The 20,831-nt window shown below is 38.6% G+C and overlaps 1 protein-coding gene and 1 non-coding gene across 3 annotated transcripts in view; one reads left to right on the top strand and one right to left on the bottom strand.

Annotated features, from left to right (window-relative positions):
- The window catches only part of Vg (transcription factor vestigial), a 144,177-nt gene that overhangs the window by 67,225 nt on the left and 56,121 nt on the right, over window positions 1-20,831 (top strand). The window lies entirely within an intron of this gene.
- Trnas-uga (transfer RNA serine (anticodon UGA)) lies at window positions 7,394-7,475 on the bottom strand. Its single transcript has one exon. It is a non-coding gene; the product is annotated as a tRNA-Ser (tRNA).

Below are 20,831 nucleotides of genomic sequence, written 5' to 3'. Positions count from 1 at the left end.
ATATAATTTTTAATAGTTACACGCGGTAACTAAGTATGCGGACACTTTCTTAATGACGATCGCCTAAAACTAGTCACAAGGAAAAAAGTATGCTGTTCTTTGAAAGCAATATAATAGTGTCTATAATTGTTTTATCTGCATTATTTTATATAGAGATGAATGCTATGTACTTTTTATGTTATACGAAGGGGTGTGCAAAAACGAATTCATTCGTATACGACATAATGACCTCGAGGTCACACGAGGTCGGAAATGAATACTGATAAATTGTAGTATCGTGATGATTTTTATTTGAGGTCCTGAAATTTTAAGATCCGCAGTCTAATTATGATATACCTGGTACATCACTTACTTTTGGGTGGAGTAGCACGAGGAAGAAAGGCTGAGGCAAATCATGGACCTCGCGGGGGCAAAGTTCATGATAAGGCCGCGGTAAACGTGCGGGCAGCTAATTTTTAAACAAAGCCTTAATTTCGCAACTTCATAATATCGCCGTGTACCGGTTATTACTCGGCCCGGGATAATAAATGATTATTACGTTGGAGAAAGAGGCGGGGGCGGAGCCGAAACAGGGTCGAGGAAGAATCCTTTGATGTCTTCTCGCTCGACCTGCTTCAAGTGGAGCGACAAATTCTTCGATATTCAAGCGATGAAAAGCTTCTCCTTGGGGGGTTAAGCTGCAAACTTAAAGATTGCGGTGAAACGATTACGCTTTTCATCCGAGCGAAGAGCGCTTCGCGGGGATCCTTATAACCTTTACTTGAAACTTTCCTGTGAACTACGTGAGCTCAACAACATTTTTCCGAGTCCTCGCAAGGGAACGAACGGCAACTAATTAACATTCTATCTATATATACCCAATAATTTAATTATTTAACTGTTCGGTGTGATGATTCTCCCAGTCTCTTTCCATTATTCGTGACGTTACAGATACTACTGTAGGCTCTTTAATGTTTTACGTTTAGGACAAAAATTAGTCCATACAGTTTAAAACAGGAAAAAGGTTAAAGAATTTTACAGAGTATCCCAAAAATGTTGAATTTCCTTGAAAAGGGTGTTTCCTAAGGCCATTTGAAATAACCTTCTCATTTACGAAAATGTTCTCTGCGGCTTCGTTTACCATAGGATTTATTAACGAAAAACACGGGCCAATCAGAGCGCCGCTACAGCAGACCAATTCCGACTCGGCCAATGCCAACGCCACGCTCAGCTGGCCCTGCCGCCTGTAACCGTGCTTTGATTGCTTTGTTAACAAAGCCGCGGAGAACATTTTCGCACAGGGATAAGTGACTTGCAATGAGTAACGTCGCAAGTTGCATCATGACTAAAGTGTATCGTGCTTATTAATCAGCCCTTGTTTGATTAGTTCCCTCGTTTGCTAATAGAAAAGTAGGCAACTCAAAAATGGATGCTTGATAAAATTGATATAAACTCTTTAGTAGTTGGGATTTCTTAAGTTCTAAGTTTGTCTTCGTAGTTTAACTGTTATTGCAATATGACACAACATGTAGAATCAAGTATGTAAGCATACATATAGTAGACGCAATGATCGTGTTTATGCACAATATGTATGTATATGTGTACACTAACAAGTGATACATCAATGAATACTAATTGGGAGTCTCTTGATCAGAGGATTATCAAACGATCGACAAAATGTTCGCACACAGCTACAGCATGACAATTATTTAACACCGATAAGACTTTAACGGAGTTGGGAGCGTGTAGCTCGAAGCGTGTAGCACGCACAGTCTCAGCACCTTTTGTTCCACACACAGGTCAGACTGATAAGAATTCTCTATCAATGTTAAATACCGTGTAACTGAATCATTACGTAATCATAGCATTCCGAAAGATAAGTATAGTAGAAACGAAAAGAGGCCGGAGGTAGCACTATGCTCGTATATCAGGAACAAAAAAAGCATTTAAAATCTTCTTGTAAACATTACGATATAACAGATTAAGGTAAACATATATTGGCAAAATAACAATTAATAATGCACAACTACGTTGTGTATAAAATAATCAAGATACTGTTAGTGGATTGGAAATTATTGTAAACCGTTGTCGAAGGTTTTACAAAATTTACAGAAATATATTGACGAACGTAAATAATTATATTGCATAACAAGCGTAACAATGTCTGTTTCTTTAATGAAATGTCGTTGGTACATTTATATTTATACTGCTCACATTTATCCCGTGACATACACACGAAGTCAAATACATTTATTATGTCACACACCAATTACTTTCTGATAGAAAGAGCTGTGATACGCGTGTTTAAATATATTCGTAGTGTGTATCAAAAACGCGATTATTTTATCAGTATCCAGAAATCCCATAGCTTGAACACTTATTTCATGAATGTTAAATGCTGAACAGCGATGTCTGCCTCTGCTGTGTACATCATTGAACGATACAAACGCCCGACACATAGCTGCGCAACGCATAGTTTTTTTAATAGAAAGAACTGCGAGTTTCCTGTTTAAATTTTAAATACAATATAGTCGTAATATGTATCAAAAAAGCAATTATTCAGTCCCTTAGCTAGAGCACTTATTTCATTAATTTTAAAAGCTAAAAACCAAACTCTGCCTCTGGTATGTAGATCATTGAACGGAACAAACGTCCGACAAAAGGCTGCGCAACGCATAGTTTTTTTTTAATAGAAAGAACTGCGAGTTTCCTGTTTAAATTTTAAATATATCATTAAAAGCTGAAAAGCGAACTCCGGCATGGATGATTACGCGGAAGAGATGTCCGAGAAAAGGCATCGCAAGCGGACGGTTTAAAGATGCGCATGCGACATCGGGTCTTATTAAAGAAGAGTTTAAATTAAAGATTCTACGTGAACCCTCTCCGAGTTCCGATCTCCCGGCAAAGGCGCAAAGGGCTGGCCGTTCACGGAAAGGGTCGAAAGAAACGAAAGAAGACGTCACCAGCCGGCGAACGAAAGAACGAGGGAGATCGAATCGAAGGGATCGAGATAATTCCATTTCAGTACATCACGGACGGTGGAACGGTGAATCGGAAACGGAGAATACACATCGGCGATCGCGATTGTCGGGCGTGCACGGCCACCGCTTACTTATTTCTTCGGAAATATGCCGAGAAGCGTTCTCCTCCTGGCTTGATGAGTGCGCAAAGAGGATAACGAAGGTCGTAAACCTTTCCAGTGGCTCCGCATGCGATTTCCGATTCGCTTCCACGATCGACTAAACGACGCGGCGACGTCTTATTTGCGCTTTCGCGTCTTTCTTCGCCTCTCCTTCGCCTTTTCTCTCTCTCTTCTCTCTCTGCAACTTCTTTTTTTTCGGCCGACACGGGACATTTGTCGCCGGTCACACAATGGCTCGCCGTGATTTCCGCGATAGCCGACAGCTTTATGGTCATCCCGAACCAGAGAAAACGTATGCTAATATGTGCGCACGTCGGCGGGTTTGATTTCTCTCGCGCGCGATCCAAACAGCTTGAGAAAATGGGGAGTGCGAGCTGCTATGCCATGCCGCCTCGTTATGGGTGCACGAGCAAGCATTTTTATGGCGGTATCCCGCGGCATTCGGTGAACCGGCGGAGAATCATGCGAGGTTCACTATGTATTAGGTACTTGAAGAAGTCTCTGCCGTTCTTTTGGTGAATAGGCCTTTGTTTGAATAGGAAAATAGAGAATATTTTATCCAAAGTATTTTCCATCGTTAGCTATAACCTTCTCCCTCTTCTCATGTAATAAATAGATTCTACCATAGTCAGCCATTTTCTTATATCTTCGCAAGAACTGTACTGCAGGGAAAGGCCATATCCCCATTATTTTTTATCTGAGAAGAATTACAGAGAAACTGTAATTTAAGATGACACTTCTTAATAGAAGACACTATATGTGTAATAAATGCAGCGATTAGTATCGTAAGAAGATTCTGATACTAAAATTATGCACTGAAATTCTGAAGAATTTTACAATCACTGCGAAAATGATGCCTACATTTATAAAAATGCTCATATTTTTTAGACACAGTGGTATTATCTGTTGCCTAACGAGTCGCCTTATTTCCTCCCATTATCATATTTTTACAACAGGTTTCTCCACGAATGCCGTTCGTAGAAGCTTTAATTATTTACACGCTTAATTGTCAGCGATTTGTCTCGCGGGTTCTTCTTTTTCGATTGCATCAAGACGGTCGGCAATCTTGTGCAACGTTTGCGAAATCGTCTGGATGGTAATTTTCTGATCGATGACTGTCATTTGCTATTTATGACTTCTGATGAAGCTTCTGGTGGAACAATTACTCACATAAATATTTTAACTGTATGATAGTAATCAGCGTCCGCGGTCACTTAAATGTAATTTCCTTCCGTTCATTATAATTAAAGATTGCTCATTAAGTGCTTGTTAAAGAAAATGCCTCTAAAATATAGTATAATATAGTATTTATAACTTTTACAATGATTAAAAAGCTCTAACACTAACTGGTTAATTATAAAAAAAAACAATCTCTGTTCTTCAAGTTTTCTATATCTTGCAAGGTAATTGAGAGAATGACAAACAACCATAACTCCAAATTTATAAATTTCCTAAGAGTTATTTTGTTATAATGCTGTAGAACTGTTAAAAAATGCTATACAAAAATCGTCAGAAATGCTAAACATTGAAACCTCTGTAAAAATATAAAAAAATTTTTTTCAATCTTAAAATCTACGATAGATTCATTCATGAAAAAAATTTTTCAACGTTTTCAGAAACGCTGCAATTAGTACCACTTTTTAGACAAAACATGTCTCCAGTTCTCACGTCACGTCATACAAAATTATCTTAGGCCGAAATGAATGATAAAATTAAAATTAAAATGACCCGGATTTATTTTTGTAAGATATTTTTTAACGTTATTATCATAACGTATATCGACGATTTCTCGAGAATAGAAAATGGAGTGTACAATGTTTGTGGATTCACTGTATCATTCGTAAATATTCTTTTTCTAAAATTACCGACGTTTTATAAGCACGCTTGTGTTCGCCCAATGACGGAATGCAGAATGGCTGCACGAATGATATATGAAATGAAAAAAATATGATGAAGTGTCAGATATCCTGTAAGGAAGCGTCTGGTTACGGTTGATCTCGGGAAAAAATTGCTCAATTCCATCCCGTAGTGGATGATTTTTACTCGCGACGCGAAGCACGCTTCCGGTCTGGTTTGAATTCACACCAGGGCGGCTCTCCATTCATTTCTAAGAGTTTTACGTGTCCGCCGGAGGAAATAATTTCATCAAAAAGTTGCGTCGAGCGTGGAAGAAAGCCGCCATGCTTCTGCGCTCGGCGCCTGCGCGCTTACGCCGGCGTAATTGCCAGGCATAATTGCAGTCCCCTTTTGTTTCTTCAATTACGTGGGCTTAGGCGGGCAACGAGAGAAACACGAGGGGCCAGAAAGAATGGTGGCCAGGAATTTTTATGAAATGGCCTCTGTCTTCAGCCGCCGTCATCGTTCGTTTACCCCGGGATGTCAAAGGTTTCTAATGTTACCAGGAGCCTCTGACGTGCTACTTTATGTTTTATTATATATGCACGCTGTGTTTTATACGGACAAATGTTCAAAATTCGTTGCACATTATTTCAGGAATAATTTGTTTCCCGCTAACTTTACTCTTTACACTCTTTAACTCCATTTAGAACAGTTGATACAATATGTAGACGGGGTGGCTCAACTAAATGCAGTGGCGTGCAAAATTATAGAAGCACTTGTCGCATGCAAAACAAAAATTGTCTGTATTAATTGCAAGATGGAGGACATCTATTTCTTTTCGTAATCATTTTATAGAGTTGAAATGAATACGACAGTGTTTCTAAGCTCTTGAAATGTCTTCAGTGTTTTGCATTTGACCTATTGATTTTTTTGTAAATACATATAATCCACAGTCAAGTATTCATCAGTGATGTTTAGACTCCATTCAAACACGGCGGAAACCGCGCATTTTCGATCGCGCGAGTTTTGCTTTGGATTGTTGGTCCGCGCGGACAGATGTGAACGAATATGAAGACGGTAATGTAAACAAGCTCCGCGCGATGACCGCGGTGTCTAAAAAAGTGCCATAACACTTCGTGACAAAGCAGTAGATGTCGATCATGCTTGGCTCAGTATAAAGCCGCTATGGCACTTTCAGAGTGTGCAGCTAAATTTTTCAAAAACATGTTTTTAAATGAACGCAGAGTAATTGTTGTATCACTTCCTGTCCCGGAGTTATAACAAAAATCAGCAAACTATCTGAATGCACCTTTGAAACTGTTAGCGAAATGTTTTTCTACATTATCACAATTAAAAGAGACATTTGGGTGCAATTTGTTCGTTACTATTGATGAATTTGTAAATGCACAAACACGTACTACAAAACGATGACGTTGTCTGTCACTGTTGTGCACGTTGTAATAAGGACGTACTCTTTGCTACCATTATAATTACTCCAGAGAAATTTTAATTTAGTGAAGCACCTTTACTTCTGCAATTTGTTACATTTTTAATATCACTTAACCACACGCGTTTTAAATATAATAACGTTGAACGGTGAGTAATATGAACAAAATTGGGAACCCCATAAATAAGCATTGGAAAGTATTAAAAGTGATATAAATATCGACTAGTAATTAAAAACTAAGAGATACTATATTTCATGAAAAAATATATTTCTCAATATAGATTTATATCTTGTATATAAATATTAACGAATACAGATAAGAGAAACATTACTTTCGTATTTTCTTACTCGAGTCTAGATAAACAGGAAAATTTGTATAAAACAGAATTATTTAATCATATTGTATTATTCCGGTAAATATTAAGCGTCATACAATATAGCAATTTCACTCTTTTCGTTTAGAAATATCGTATCTTTCGCAATGCATCAACGTCAACGCAGGATTTATCGAGTCCTGCATATACCCCTTGCAAATTATTATCACCTTCATAAAATCTCCGCTGAATGGAACACTTATTGCGTAGGTGCGATGACGAATTACAACTTCCTAATCGCTGTTAAAATCTGCATATTTCATACTTTCAGACGAACGAATATTTGCGAGAGTGGCCGCACTCTCCGAGCATTCGTGTGCTGTGGTACGTTTGTATGCTCTTCTTGTTGTTGGCTTAGAATAACTGTAAGAAAGAAAAGCACACACAAAAAATGGAAAAATAATAAAATTCTTTAAACGCTACGTTGAAATTGTCACACGAAAATTCCGTATCTCCACGTATACTTCGCGTATAGTGACGTACAGTGGCGGTGATGGAAAAACATTTTTTTCATTGTTTATTTCAATTGCAAAAACATAATAAATATACAGAAGTTGTATAATAAGATGTTACGGATGCGTTGACAAGAAAATTTTGAAAAAAAAATATTTTCGCTGCGGACAGGATTCGAACCTGTGCGGGTATAACCCAATGGATTTCAAGTCCATCTCCTTAACCGCTCGGACACCGCAGCTTCGAACAGTAGTTGTTTAAAATTGGTACCTAACCGTAGGCAGGAAGCAAAGTGTTCAACAATGATGTTTTCCATTTTGTAAATTCAATCGATAAGGTATATGAAACATAAATTATTACTACAAACAATTTTTATGTTTATTTATAAAATATATTCAATTTATAAAATGACTTGGACACAATATTTGAAATAATTTAAAGTAAAGTAGTAAATTATTCCCTATCAAATATTTTTCCAATTTTATACAGACTTTGCTTCTATTAATTAATTCATAAATTGATAATTCAAGTATGTGATTGAAAAATTGTTAACTTCTTATGAACGCTATTTTCAAATTTAATTGTTAAATGATAATTATATTGTTAAAGTTTTATGAAATGATAATATAGTGGAAGTAGGGAATTCTTTCATTTCAAATATTTTTCCAATTTTATACAAAGAATTTGCTCCTAGCAATTGAAAAATGTCTAACTTCTGAAGGAAACTATTTTAATTAATTGTTACAACGAAGTTTCTTTTTGTTTTGGCTGAAGAATCGTGAAACTGTATGGTGACCCTGGATAACTCGGCAATTATGGGAGATTTCGCTATCGCAGTTCAGACACGGAGCGCCAACTATGCCAAACACATGTGCATATAAAATACTTTAGGGAAAATTTATTATTCCGAGTTTCCCGATTTCTCGGCTCCGTTGCATTTTTCAATACTCAAGGTGCAAAACCAGTATGGTGCGCGAAAGTCACTCGGCTCGTTTATGAGACGGGAGAAGGGCCACGGTTTTTGTACGAGCGAGACTTCCCGAGTCGCCATTTAAGTGTGCGCGTAATCGTCAATGTATGAACGCGACCAGTTGTAATTACATTAATTTCCTCCCATAATTACGAATCTTGCTCGCCGCGGCGGTCTCCCATCGGCAGCAAGGAATCCGCGAAGAAAGTTGCCACCTCGATTGGAATTAAAATCTGTCCGCGTTGAACGCCTGCTGCATAATGCAAAATCACGAAGAAACTGTTCGATGTTTTGCAACGAAATTGTTGCTCGGAAAACTAGGAAACGATCTACTACACCAACATAAATGTGTCTAGTAACTTAGTAATAACGATTTATTTTGTAGATAATATGTCAAACGATCTTTATGATTTTTATTAAAAATTTAATTTATGACAATATTGTAAATATATTAGTAAAAATATTGTAAAATTATCTTAAAAAGATATAAATGTTTATGTGGCTCTAGTATCTTACAATTGATGAAGATAATTTTTATTATATTTTATTACTTGCATATTTTATTTTCATGAAATGTCACAGGATTATTTTAAGAGGAGAAATACGTTTTTATTCTGGGTACATTTTCAACCCTCTGTCGCTACGGCGGAACCTGGGTCTATTTTGACCCAGATTATCAAAATCGTAATTTCATTACTCAGTTTCTGGCGATTGAATTAAGTGGACACCTGTCACAGTAGGAACATCAGAAAGCTATCGTGTCTGTAAGAAGTAGCTCCAAAAATATGTTTAAAAAGATTGATGAGCAAAGCAGTGAATAGTTCTAATCATTATCAATCATGTAGTTGTAAGAATAGTCATCCAAGGGTGACATACATTTTGAAATATATGCATTATGAAAATTAACAAAATCGTTTTAATTTTAATACGATAATAATTTCAGTACCTAAGATGAGAATGCTTAATAAAAGAGAAACAAAATTGTAAATTCAGGAAGAGATTGAAATCGTGAATTGAATTATTATTATTATTTATTTATTGCTTTAAATCAGCTAAAGTTTAAGTAGCATAAAATGAAATTGTATGTAAATTCATAGTGGTTAATCGATCCAGAAATCATCGCATACATGGTCAAAGGTTGTTGTTCATTGAATGCTGATAAGTATCGAAAATTTCTCACGCTAGAGCGAATAAAGTTCGACGGAAGGTTCGATTCGTCGGATTCGAAAGGATGCTACGTTTTCATTAGTCACGAAACGCGTGGGACAGAGAGACACCGGTCGCGGCCAGTGTCTCAAGGGTTGACTCAACAACTGTCGATTCGTCACTGTCAGCTTGTGCAGTGTCACGAGCTGCTCGAGATGAGACGAGCGATTATGGGAATGAAAAATGATCCGCGAAAACCTTTGATATTTCGTCCGCTATTCCCCGGGGAATATACGAAACGGCGTCGGGTTCCTGGATGCCGCGAGAAACAAAACGAGTTTCCCATTACTCCTTGCGAGATAAAGGATCGTATCTCTTTCACCTTTCGATCTGTGAATCGCAAAATTAATGCACAGAAATGTCACGTGGAAAACTATTAGGTTCGTGCAAAAATGTTCCCAGTTTTTGTTCTTGAAGTTTACCACTACTCTTTGAGCTATAATATATTTCTTTTAATTATATCAATTTTAATAATAATAATTTCTCTTCATGTTGAGATTTAGGAGACCTAAATGACGCTATGCAGATTTTTATTAGGATCTATCAATGAAGAAATGAGTGTTTAACAGTTTCTGCGAATATTTTTTCAGTATCGTAAAATAATTCGATGAAAATTATTAAAATAGCAAAATTGTAAGACTAAATAGTAAATAAAGCATCTAATACTTATTTGAAGGTTATGAAAAATAAAGTTGGTCATTTCAATGAGATACAAAGATGACAAGCTTTTAGATTCTTTTGATGCTAATTTAGAAAGAAATCTTTGAATTAACTTAACCGCATCCTGTTTAATATAATTATTTTCAAACATTTGGATGGTACTATGTACGTCACGTATGAGTAAAAAGCAATATCACAAACGATCGGTTTTAGAATCACGTATGTACGTTAACCATTGATATAGATCGTTATTAAATAACTATTGAATGGCTCAATTATCGTTAATGGTGTCCGGCATGTGCCGTTTCCCTTGATCACCGTCGGAAAGAAGGAGAGGAGCAAGCTTAATTAATCTGCAGCTCATTCGTTAAAACCCGGAAATGCGACCCTGTTCCCTGTAATTGTCTTAGTTCGATCGTTTCCTCGGCTAATTGAAATTCTTACCCAAGTAGTAGTGGTGTCATAGTGAAAGAAACTTGTTGGACTCTATTAACCGATGCTTAATTAACACGTCCCTCGTGTGATTTTGTGACTCGAACCACTAGCTATAGTGAACCACACAATATTATACCAATTCGTTTATTTGTTCGCAATCACAACAGATATTTAATATTGTACAGTAGTTTTGAGACGGTTTAAATAACAGATTGTGATTTCAATCGATACAAATAAGAATATAAGAAACAATTAATACATCCAATGTTGGGCCTAAAACTTATTCGTATTATATTCCTCGCAGTGAAAAATTAAAGAGGCTGCACAAATTTCCCACGATAAGTACCAGATAATTCCATTAAGAATAAATTAAGAAACTGTATCGAGAATTACTTGTTTAACCCTCGGATGGCTGGACTTGGGTCCATCTTGACCCACAGTTAACGTTCCATCTAAATACTACTTTTCTAGAACTAACTTAAATGAAAGTCCATCAGTTCAATAAAAATATCAACGTCGATGTTAACGAAACATGTTCAAAAACGCGTATAAATAATGAATGTGTATTAATGGGATCATGACTGTCATGAAATCGTCAAAATCTACTTGTGTCTTCTTATACGGTCCACATTGTATGGTGTTACCACAATTTTCTGAAGATTAAATTGTGACAAGTAAACAGCAATACTTGACTGTGTATCGCACCTAGTAATCCGAGCATGCATAATACATTTTGAAATACATTTTCGAGTCAGTATGGCCACAATACAATTATGAAGCTTGTGCTTAAACACGTTTAACTCGATTTCTTCATCAGCGCAGATAGACAATATAATTCTTTGAGCAGAGAGCAGCAATTCCGGCAGAATCAAATGAAAATTCCCTGGAAATTGAAACAGAAGAGAAGACAGAGATCTTCAATGTCTTCGCACAGGCTTCTTTGGTCCTCGTTCCTTCCGTTTCCATCTCGCGGCGAGCAATTCGCGCCGCAGTGTCCGGAGAAGGATGCAGAAACTTCAATCTCAATAATTCTGCTTCGCGCGGTAGCGGGCATTCCCGGCGTTTCTCTCGCGGAAGTTTCCGTGCTTCCTTATCGCGGCCTCTGCCAGGTATTTCTTTGAACATTAATACAAAAAAGAAAGAAGAAGAAGAAGGAAAAGTGAAAGAAAGAAAAGCGTAAAATAAGCTACAGGGAGAGAAGAAAAAAACACCGAAAGTCTAGGAAACTCCAATCTCGACGGAATCCCTCTTCGCTGAGCCGTGTCCAATATAGACGTTCTCCGGCGCACAGAAGAGGCGACCGCGCCTCCGCGGAGCGGATTTTCGAGTGATCGTCGCGCCGCAAGGTGGAATGCACCTGCTACGCGCGAACGATCTTGGTTCAAAGGTTAAGTAGAAAATGTCGTACGTAGGCATGCGAAGGGATGAGTCAGAATAGGGTAGGCGAGGGGAGCGAGCGGGGTAGACGAAGATAAAGAGAGAGAGAGAGAGAAAGATGGGGATTGGAGGCGGAGGCTGCCGCTGTGGCTACCGCGGCAGAAGCTAAGCGCATATTAAGGAGGCTCGTAAAATTATAAGCATTCTTAAGAATCTGGTAATACGTCGTCGCGGCTTTTCAATGCTGCTGCCCCGTCCTCGAGTGACGCGCGCGCACGGCCGCGTGTGGGTGTAATTTATATTAACGATACGTCAGGCCGACGACGCGGCCGCTTTGAAGATCCGTAATGCCCCGCTGTCGCGGGAAAACGTGGTGAGAATACTCTCATCATTCGAAAGGACTCGCGGAACAGAACCAACAGCCAGCCGTCGCGCCGCGGCTTGTCGAAGCCGGACGCTCTAGACGTACACGACTCCGCAACGATATCGCGAATGCAACTATTCACCTCGCTCGCGCACCGTGTCATTAGAATTGAATTGAATAAGCTTTTCCTCCCGGGGCCAGTTTCCAGTACTGCAGAGCGGCCGACGGCCAGATGCCTCTCACTTCGCCTTTTTTCTTAGCCCTCGTTTCTTTCTCCATCTCCGTCTTTGTGCGCACCGTGCGTCAAACGCAAGATTTTCGAGATCCTGGTGAACCTGAAGTTTCTGGCACGATTGCGATCGACACGTGGATCGATCTCTCGGGGATGTGGAAATCGGAAGCCGTTCGAGAGTTGATGGAATTTAGTTGATGTCGAAGGGGCTGCTGCAATAAGCAGCAAGTATACTTAAATCAATTAATTGAGAGTAGGACATGGACAGGATTTGAGAGTAGGACATTGCCATTCCCTCTTCTTGTTTTGAAGTTGTCCGCACGACACCGAACAGTGCTAGAACGAGAGGACTCATTTGTTGTCAGGACCTTTTTCTTCTAGCAAATATTAGAGAAACTAATATGAGTAAAAATCTATTTCCATCATCGCTATGTTAATCGTTGGATGATAGGACTCAGGTCCATTTGGACCCAGAATTGCAAACCTTCCATCTAAATTCTAATAAGATCAATGCAATTCTGATAAGATTCGAATAAGATCAATGCTGATATCCAAGAAGTATTTAAACACTGTGTAAACACATCCTCAGTGGGTTTTGAGTTCACTTGGACCCAGAATTCCAAAGACAGCCATTAAGCAATCGTACTGAATCCAATAAAAAGATGGATACTGACGCCAAAGGAAAAGGTAGAAAAATATGGGATAGTATTTAATACAATTCAATGTTTTGTTTCCCAATTGATCGATGGTATTTAAGCGGTATAGATGCATAAAGTTCCGGAGGGACTCATTTGTCGCCGGGCATCTTTTCTTTGCCCGAGACGTTGGAAGGCAGACAAGGAAGTTCCGTCTCCACTGTTATCTCGCGGGTTGTTGGAAAATCTTTCAGCGAACGGATCGCGATTCATGTCCGAGGAAATTAATTGCCTCTCGTCAGAGCCGCATTGACGAAGTGCAAGCGGCACGAACGGTTCCCAGAACCGCGGAAGCCACGCGACCGACGGTACCTCGAGTAAACTGGTTTATTGTTATTTACGATCACCGACCGGACGCCATTAATCGCCGCAGGCGACTATTGTAGCAGCTGCCTCGTTGTGTTTCGTGCGCCCGGGAAAGAGACGGGACAACCTGCGAGGCGAGGCGAATCAACCATTTTCCGGGCGAATTTGTTAACCAGAATTTATGCGTTCATTGTGATCGCCTAGTTAAGTCTCGCTGGCTATTGTTTCCGGCCGGTCGTTCGATGGAGAACGAGATTTAAATGCTTCTCGATACATGTTCCAATTTCATTGCTGATTTAGTCGTTAACGAATGCTCGAAAACTCGGCCGCCAGCGTTTCGTCCTTTCACTTTTGGCTACCAAGAATCATATCAATTGTACGTATCCTTGTTCATCGATTTATAATGTTTTCCTTCGGCATTGTCAACTTAATTATTATTGGAAATCATGATCTCATGGTGAATTGTATTAGATCTTTAAGAAAGATACATATTTATATGAGTGTTATTTGTTAAACTATTTATTACATACCGTATTATCGTCTTTCTCAAGCACCATCTCAATTCACCATGGTTTATTAAATTGAATAGATTTAATTTGAAATCTTCGTCACACGAGTATCACTTGTTAATGACAAAGGTTTAATATTCTGATTTTAATAATATGTTTAATATAACATATTCAAAATTCCAATTACATTGGAGGGATTTGTCCAACGCGATCTAAATAATTCTTAATTCCCCGAAATATAATAACCGCTTCACTATTAACAGTTGCGAAGATTTGCGTGTCAGGATCAAACGGTAGGTTAAAATCAGAAGAACACTTTAATCAAGTTTAACATCAAATACGAGGAAGGAGCATAGAAACAGCGCTATCCTCGATGGTAATTCATCACGTTGGATGACCCGTTGGATTACAGCGAACTGCACCAGAATCGCACCGCAAGCAGCTGTCCTTTTCATTCAACTATCCAGCTTTGAGCTAGATTTACGACGTCAAATTTCTGCTACTAATATCAGAAGCAGTGCGCCCTGCTCTCTGGGAGTTGCAAGCCAATTATGTGTTAACCCTGTTCATGCAACTTTGCGTTGACACTCCGGTTATAATGTGATTACAGCGATTGGGAGTTCAATTTACTAAATTTAATCATGGTTGAATTGTATATGCAGATGTATGTATGTATGTATGTATATGCACGAGTAGATTATTATAAATTTTCGTAACGGTGATAGTAAACTTTGTAGGCAAATTGATCTTAATACTACACGAGAATTAGTCGTGTTACTCTTTTATCAGAATTGTGACATCAGGGTATGTTTATGAACCTGAAGTATGTGGACAAATCTTTCCTTTTGTACTTCGGCTTTTACTTTCTTTATTTAGCCATAGAGTGGTATTAATTTCTTTTTATTGACTAGGTACTTCTTTGCGTATTGAAGAATTTTAAAGAAGTCCCACGATTCACGTTTTAACCCCTTGCCGTACCTTTTCTTTTACAGTTACAGTGATTAGCACGTCTTTATGCACAAAAATCTCGTAGAAGGGAAAAGAAAATGTATATTTTTGGTATGGCTACATTTATTTTAATGCATAAACATTGATTACAAACGAATCAAATTTTATTTCTTCTAAAATGAAACATGTAAGATTCATATTTGTTAGACTTTGTTAAAAAGTCTGGCTCGTTAAAGGGGTTCAATAGAACCTATTGAAACCTATTAGAGCCTACTAAAGTGTAAATCAAAATTTTATGCAGCATTATCGTAGGAGCCTTTAGTGCAACTGCCCTTCGGGAGCTTGTAAGGGTTAAACAAAACACTCTGATTTTAATATTAACTGTTTTGAAAATTGTTCATAAAACAGTTCCACGATTCACGTTTTAAATAGACTCTACTACCGTGTAAATCAAAGTTTGATCATCGTAGGTCCTCTGGCGCAGCTGCTCCTGGAGGAGGGGGGCGCTTGTAAGGGTCAAATAAAACACTTCGATTTTGTTTTTGCTGATTTGTTCTACGTGTTAAAATGTGAAGTGTCATCGAAGAGGTGCTCCATAAGAACGCTGGGTGGCTAGGAAGAGTAACACGTCACACGTTCGCTATATAGCTTGGTGGCAGATCAGATGGTCGCGGAATTGTTGGGATGTGCGACAATTATCGGTACGGCATTGCCATATCTCACGCATGCCAGGCCAGATTACGTCGGCCGTGTGCATGGTGCACGCACGTTTCTATACGTCCCCGTGTGAACTCGTGTCACACAGCCCCGAGCAAAGTGTGCTGCAACGTTACATTCCTTGCCGCTGTTCCGTTTTTAGTCTAGGAACGCCATTCTTTGCGACACGCGCTAAAGGGGGCTACGCTCCGTGCCACTGCGCGTTCACCGGCCACCTCTGTTTTCTGAGGATCGCATTCCGATCGCCGATGCCTCTTGGCTTCGCTGATACGCCGGCGATTGATCCTCGATCCCGATACCTTCTCGATAAACCAACGTCCGGCCCTTCTGTTTTTTGCCATTTTCGGGAAAGCATTTAGGCCTCCTTGGATGTCGGATCACCTTGCGACGTTGAGGATCGAGTGGACCGGTAATTTCAGTAGCGTCATTTTACGTTAGATAGACTCTAGGTGACTCTATGGAATTTCTTAAACAAACAGGTTTTGGTGTATCATTTGTGTCGTTCATTACACAGCTTCAATTGCTTTGAATTTTTAGTACTGAAGAAAAGTTGAATATAAAGTTGCAGTTAAGGGATGCTAATGTATGCTAATGTGAAAATACAGGTTGTATAGAAAATTGTATTGTAGTAGAAAATGTGATGAAACGTAGTTCAAAATGAAGATTTAGCCAAAGCGGCTTTGGGTCATTTAGTGATCCCCTCTGACAGATTGGAGGTATTGTATGATAATGAGCGTGGCCAGATAGCTACCTTCAAATCGTTGAATTTATTATGTTCCAGCTTAGATTTCATTTTAAACGATCACTTTACAGCATCATTGCTGACGTTGCTGATAAGTATTCACTAATAATGATACAATTTTAAAAAATATTTAAAAACCTATACATATAATAAAATGATTTTATTGAATAATTAATGTAACAGTTGCAAATGTTTATTCTGCACAATCATTTATCAAACTAAATGAGAAATGTTAGGAGAATAATGGCTTTATGAGAATTAATGAAAAAGGACAATTATGAGAATTGTTTGTGGGATAATTATGGTACTTTTTCGTTCTCATTTTAATCTTATGGAAAAACATTGAAAAAGAATATGAGAAATATTCAACGTAGTTGTCGTAGAATGGTATGTTGTTCAAAATGTGAAGATAGTAAAAAGATATTTATCAGGCGTAGATTACCTAGTACCATTGAAAATATAAAGAAACAGTTAGAGTATATATTTTTTTGCAGTGAAGGTGGTAGCGGTTTTAATCATAAAAATATAAGAAAATTTTTCCTTATTTTATTGTACTGTGAAAGGGTTGCATGGTTAACTGCTGGAGCAATTACCCTACATCCACCATAATAGATTCCAGCGTGCGGACAAGCGCGACGCTGTCGAACTTCCACGCGTTGCCTTGAGATCGTTGACAAAAAGTCCGACCGGTGAAATGACTCCACTGTATTGAGCTTGGAAGTGGCCGGATTCGCTCGGAGCGAGCAAATCGAGGTTCGATTCCGCGGATTCTGTGGCGCAGGTAAAAGCAGCACGCTCGCTCGTGACTTCCAATCGCTGCGGCGCGTTTCTTAGGCCGGCGCTCGATCGTTCAGGTTTCCAGAACTCAATGTAATAAGAGTCCTCGCTGCATTCAGACGAACTCGCGCGTCCTCAATATACTTGCATCGGGACTAATGCGATACCGCGTGCTGCGACAAAAAAAAAGACGTCGGGATCACCGACGGCAGCTAGCGCAACGCGCGAGAAGGATAAAGAGATCTATATGACGGAGATATGCGGTGGAAAACTCGAGTTGTGAAGTCATCGGATGGCGGCCAACGGGTAACCCGTTCAATATTAATCGAATCACGGCCACCGTGCAAAGGATTGCGTTCTCGCTGGCTATACACTCGGGCCGTGTAACGATTGACAGGCACTTAAGTGTCGCACGGGCCCCGGTGAATTATTTTCGAAAGGGGATCGCAATTGCCGAGACGATCTTTCTTTCGATGCGCCACGATCGTTCGCAATCAATCGACCTGTTTCCATAGGATACGTGAGATTACCTTTCGACCTTATTTCTACTGCCACTGATATACACCTTATATTTGCAGGTGAGAATTCGGGTACTTTAACTGAGTCACTGCTATCACTTGTTTCAGCAGTTTCCATATTTGCTTCCTCTTTAGTTTTGTATTAAGTGTAATCTATTTTGTAACGATATTTTTTTGTCACTTCAAATGATCTCAGGAACGGCCCCGTTCGAGATTGTACGACATTTTTGGAACACTCTGTAAAATAGGAATAGAAAGCTTATTGACTTTTTGAATATCACACCAGCGACCCCAACTAATTGTAAGATCTATGATGAAGATTCTGAAGAGAGTCTAATAAATATATTATTACTAGACTGCGGATCTTTATTAAGATTAAAAGATTTAAAAAATTCAAGAATATTGTCATTACAAAGTCGTTGAAGGATGAAATCAATTTTTATATTATTCCTGGTTGTCACAATCAATGCAAAACATTTTTATTTTGCATAAAGATCCGCAGTCCAGTTATTACTTTCCTTTAAACGGGAATAATATTCTATTTTGGTTTTGTTAATGTACAGCCATTGGAGAACATATAAGCATACAATCGACATAAGTTTTCTTCTTTGTTTAGGAAATGACACACTACAAAAAAGTTCTAATCACTGAAACTATAAAATAAATCTTGTGATGTCAACCCTTAAATTTAATATCAGGTGCAAATGTGTCATTCAAAGTAGGCGTTTTCAAATACGAAAAAATCCCTTCGAAAAATATAAAAATGGAATATAAAATATAAAAATTAATAGAATGGAGATGAAAGAAACAATCCTATATATTTAACATAACAATATACAAAGATTTATTTATTCCAGCATTCATTTTCCTTCAAATATTTTATTATCGAACAGCAGACTAAAATTTCATTTACGGGGAAAGTTTTCATATCGAATGGAATTAACGAAAGGACATTACTCGGTTATTCTTCCGCGTGGTTACACTGTACAGTTCGTTTTTGCCCGTGAACAACGGTCGCGAAACTGAAGGAATCGCGGTAAAACGACGTGGCGAGCAAAACTCTTGGAAAACGACGTGCAGAGAGCATTCGTCGGATTCCTAGAGCAGTTCTGCCACTATTTGATGCAATGAAACGTCGAACAGGAATTCATATGTCGCGCACCAGTCATAAGGAAATGAAAGGTTTCGCGTGTCACCGTGTAATCGTTGTCTAATCAACGAATAAGGAAACAATTAGGCGGCTTGCGAAACTCGTGCAGACACATAAAGGTCGGCTCCGTAACCGTCGATACTTCGGACTTGTAGGTACTATTATTTGATTGATATTTATTACACTATCGTAGAATTGAGTTGTTACAGTCTGCTCGAATTCAGCACGCCGCAAAATTACATCAATTTGACCGATAGCAAAAGCTAATTGATGTGACACGTGTATCTATAAACAATCCAAGTTTTTCTGTCATTAACCCTTTGCACTCCAAATTTTTATTCAATTTTGTTCTTGACAAGTCCCTAGTATTTTCAGTGTTTCATTTAAAACGTAATTGAAGAGACAGTTCCTTGATTGGTAGTAATTTTAAACAATCTTTTTACTAATTATATTGAAAATAGCTGAGTACACGCATATGTATTGCTTGTCCGAGTAGAAAAATTAATATTATAGAGTGTAATAAATATTTAAACTAGCACTAAAAAATATAATGCACATTTGAACTACCTCTTTAAAAATGTCGTCACTTAAAATTCATAAACTAAATATTTTTTAGAAAACCGTTTCACATACCTATACAATACATATGTGTATTCCTTTATGACAGGGTTGGTTTTGTTCAAAACGATTTTTATATCTGCTTAAGGTGGTAGTTCTAGTGCGAAAGACTACGGCACTAAACAAGAAATAATTCGTGAGAAGCCTGTAAAGATTATCTATCTCCACGGTTTTCAGTTTGGTTGAATTCCAATGTAGCAAAGTGAAATTCAGTGGTACTATGTCTTATTCTTCATGGTATTCTTCATGGTGCTGGATGGAGGCGGAGTTTCTTTTATTTGACCATTTTAGCGACTTAGGCCCAGGCGCCGGGATTAGTCAAGCCAATAGAATCTACTGCGAAGCGTGAAAATGGAATGGTCTCGCTGTCAGTCCCTTCTGGAACCCTGTTAAATTGCCAAGACGAATCGAGAATCCGGCACCGGTGTCTTAAGGTCCTATTGGGAGGTTTGAAAAATTTGTCAATTGTAATATATCTTCACTATTTTGTTGCATATTCCAACAATTTAAATATTGAAACTATGTTCATCGTGAGAAGACCATCATTTTACCATAATCAAAGTGAATACGCATAGTTTACACCTACTAATATGAATCACTCAATGAAATAGAAGACTTGTTGTTTGAATTAACTCTGTAGGTATCTGGCACAAGTATGAAAATTGGTTCAAAAAATATAACAGAACATCCAAGGTTCGAAAAAGTGATTTTTTATTTGACTAGAGCTGACATTGTGAGGTTATTGGAGCAGAAATAAAAATAGGACTTGAAATTGATATTGCATAGGAGTTACAAAATCACTTTAGAATTATTTAATTCTAAAAGTTGGGGTGCTAATTTCTAGAACGCTGGTAGTAAACGTGGAATGACGATTAGCTTCATAGAGTGGGCTTGAATCAATATTGTAACCTTTATTCAATCCCAAGCCAGCGTTCCCCACAAAAAGATGTCATTATTGACAGGTTGCGCAATGAAACACTTGCCGAAGAAGAGGGACGAATTGAACCTGCGCTACACAATTCGCATCCGATAAAAAGAGACGTCAGTTTCCAGCGAGCCCGTGTTCACAATAAAATTCTATGTGGCCCCTTTCCCTTTATTCTAACGCAATCGGTGCGTTGCACAGCGTCACAGCTTCATCGTTCGGATTACGGGGCGCATAGAGGTTTCGCCGACAGTCGTCGGTCGGCCGGTTGAAACGGAAGAACAAGTTCCCGATAAAGTGCATTAAGTTATGCATCTCGGTTATGGCTGGCAGCACGTTACGCCGTGGGATTGTAAAGAGCGGCTTTTTATTGGACAACTATTGGCCGGCGCGAACTTTCAATGAGCCGAGAGACGGGTACATAGTAATAAGTTGGTAAATGGTCCGG

This window comes from Lasioglossum baleicum, chromosome 4 (genome assembly GCF_051020765.1).
Source record: "Lasioglossum baleicum chromosome 4, iyLasBale1, whole genome shotgun sequence".
Classification (NCBI taxonomy): domain Eukaryota; kingdom Metazoa; phylum Arthropoda; class Insecta; order Hymenoptera; family Halictidae; genus Lasioglossum; species Lasioglossum baleicum.
Note: the sequence above shows the minus strand (reverse complement) of the source record. Positions and strands in the feature narration are given on the sequence as shown.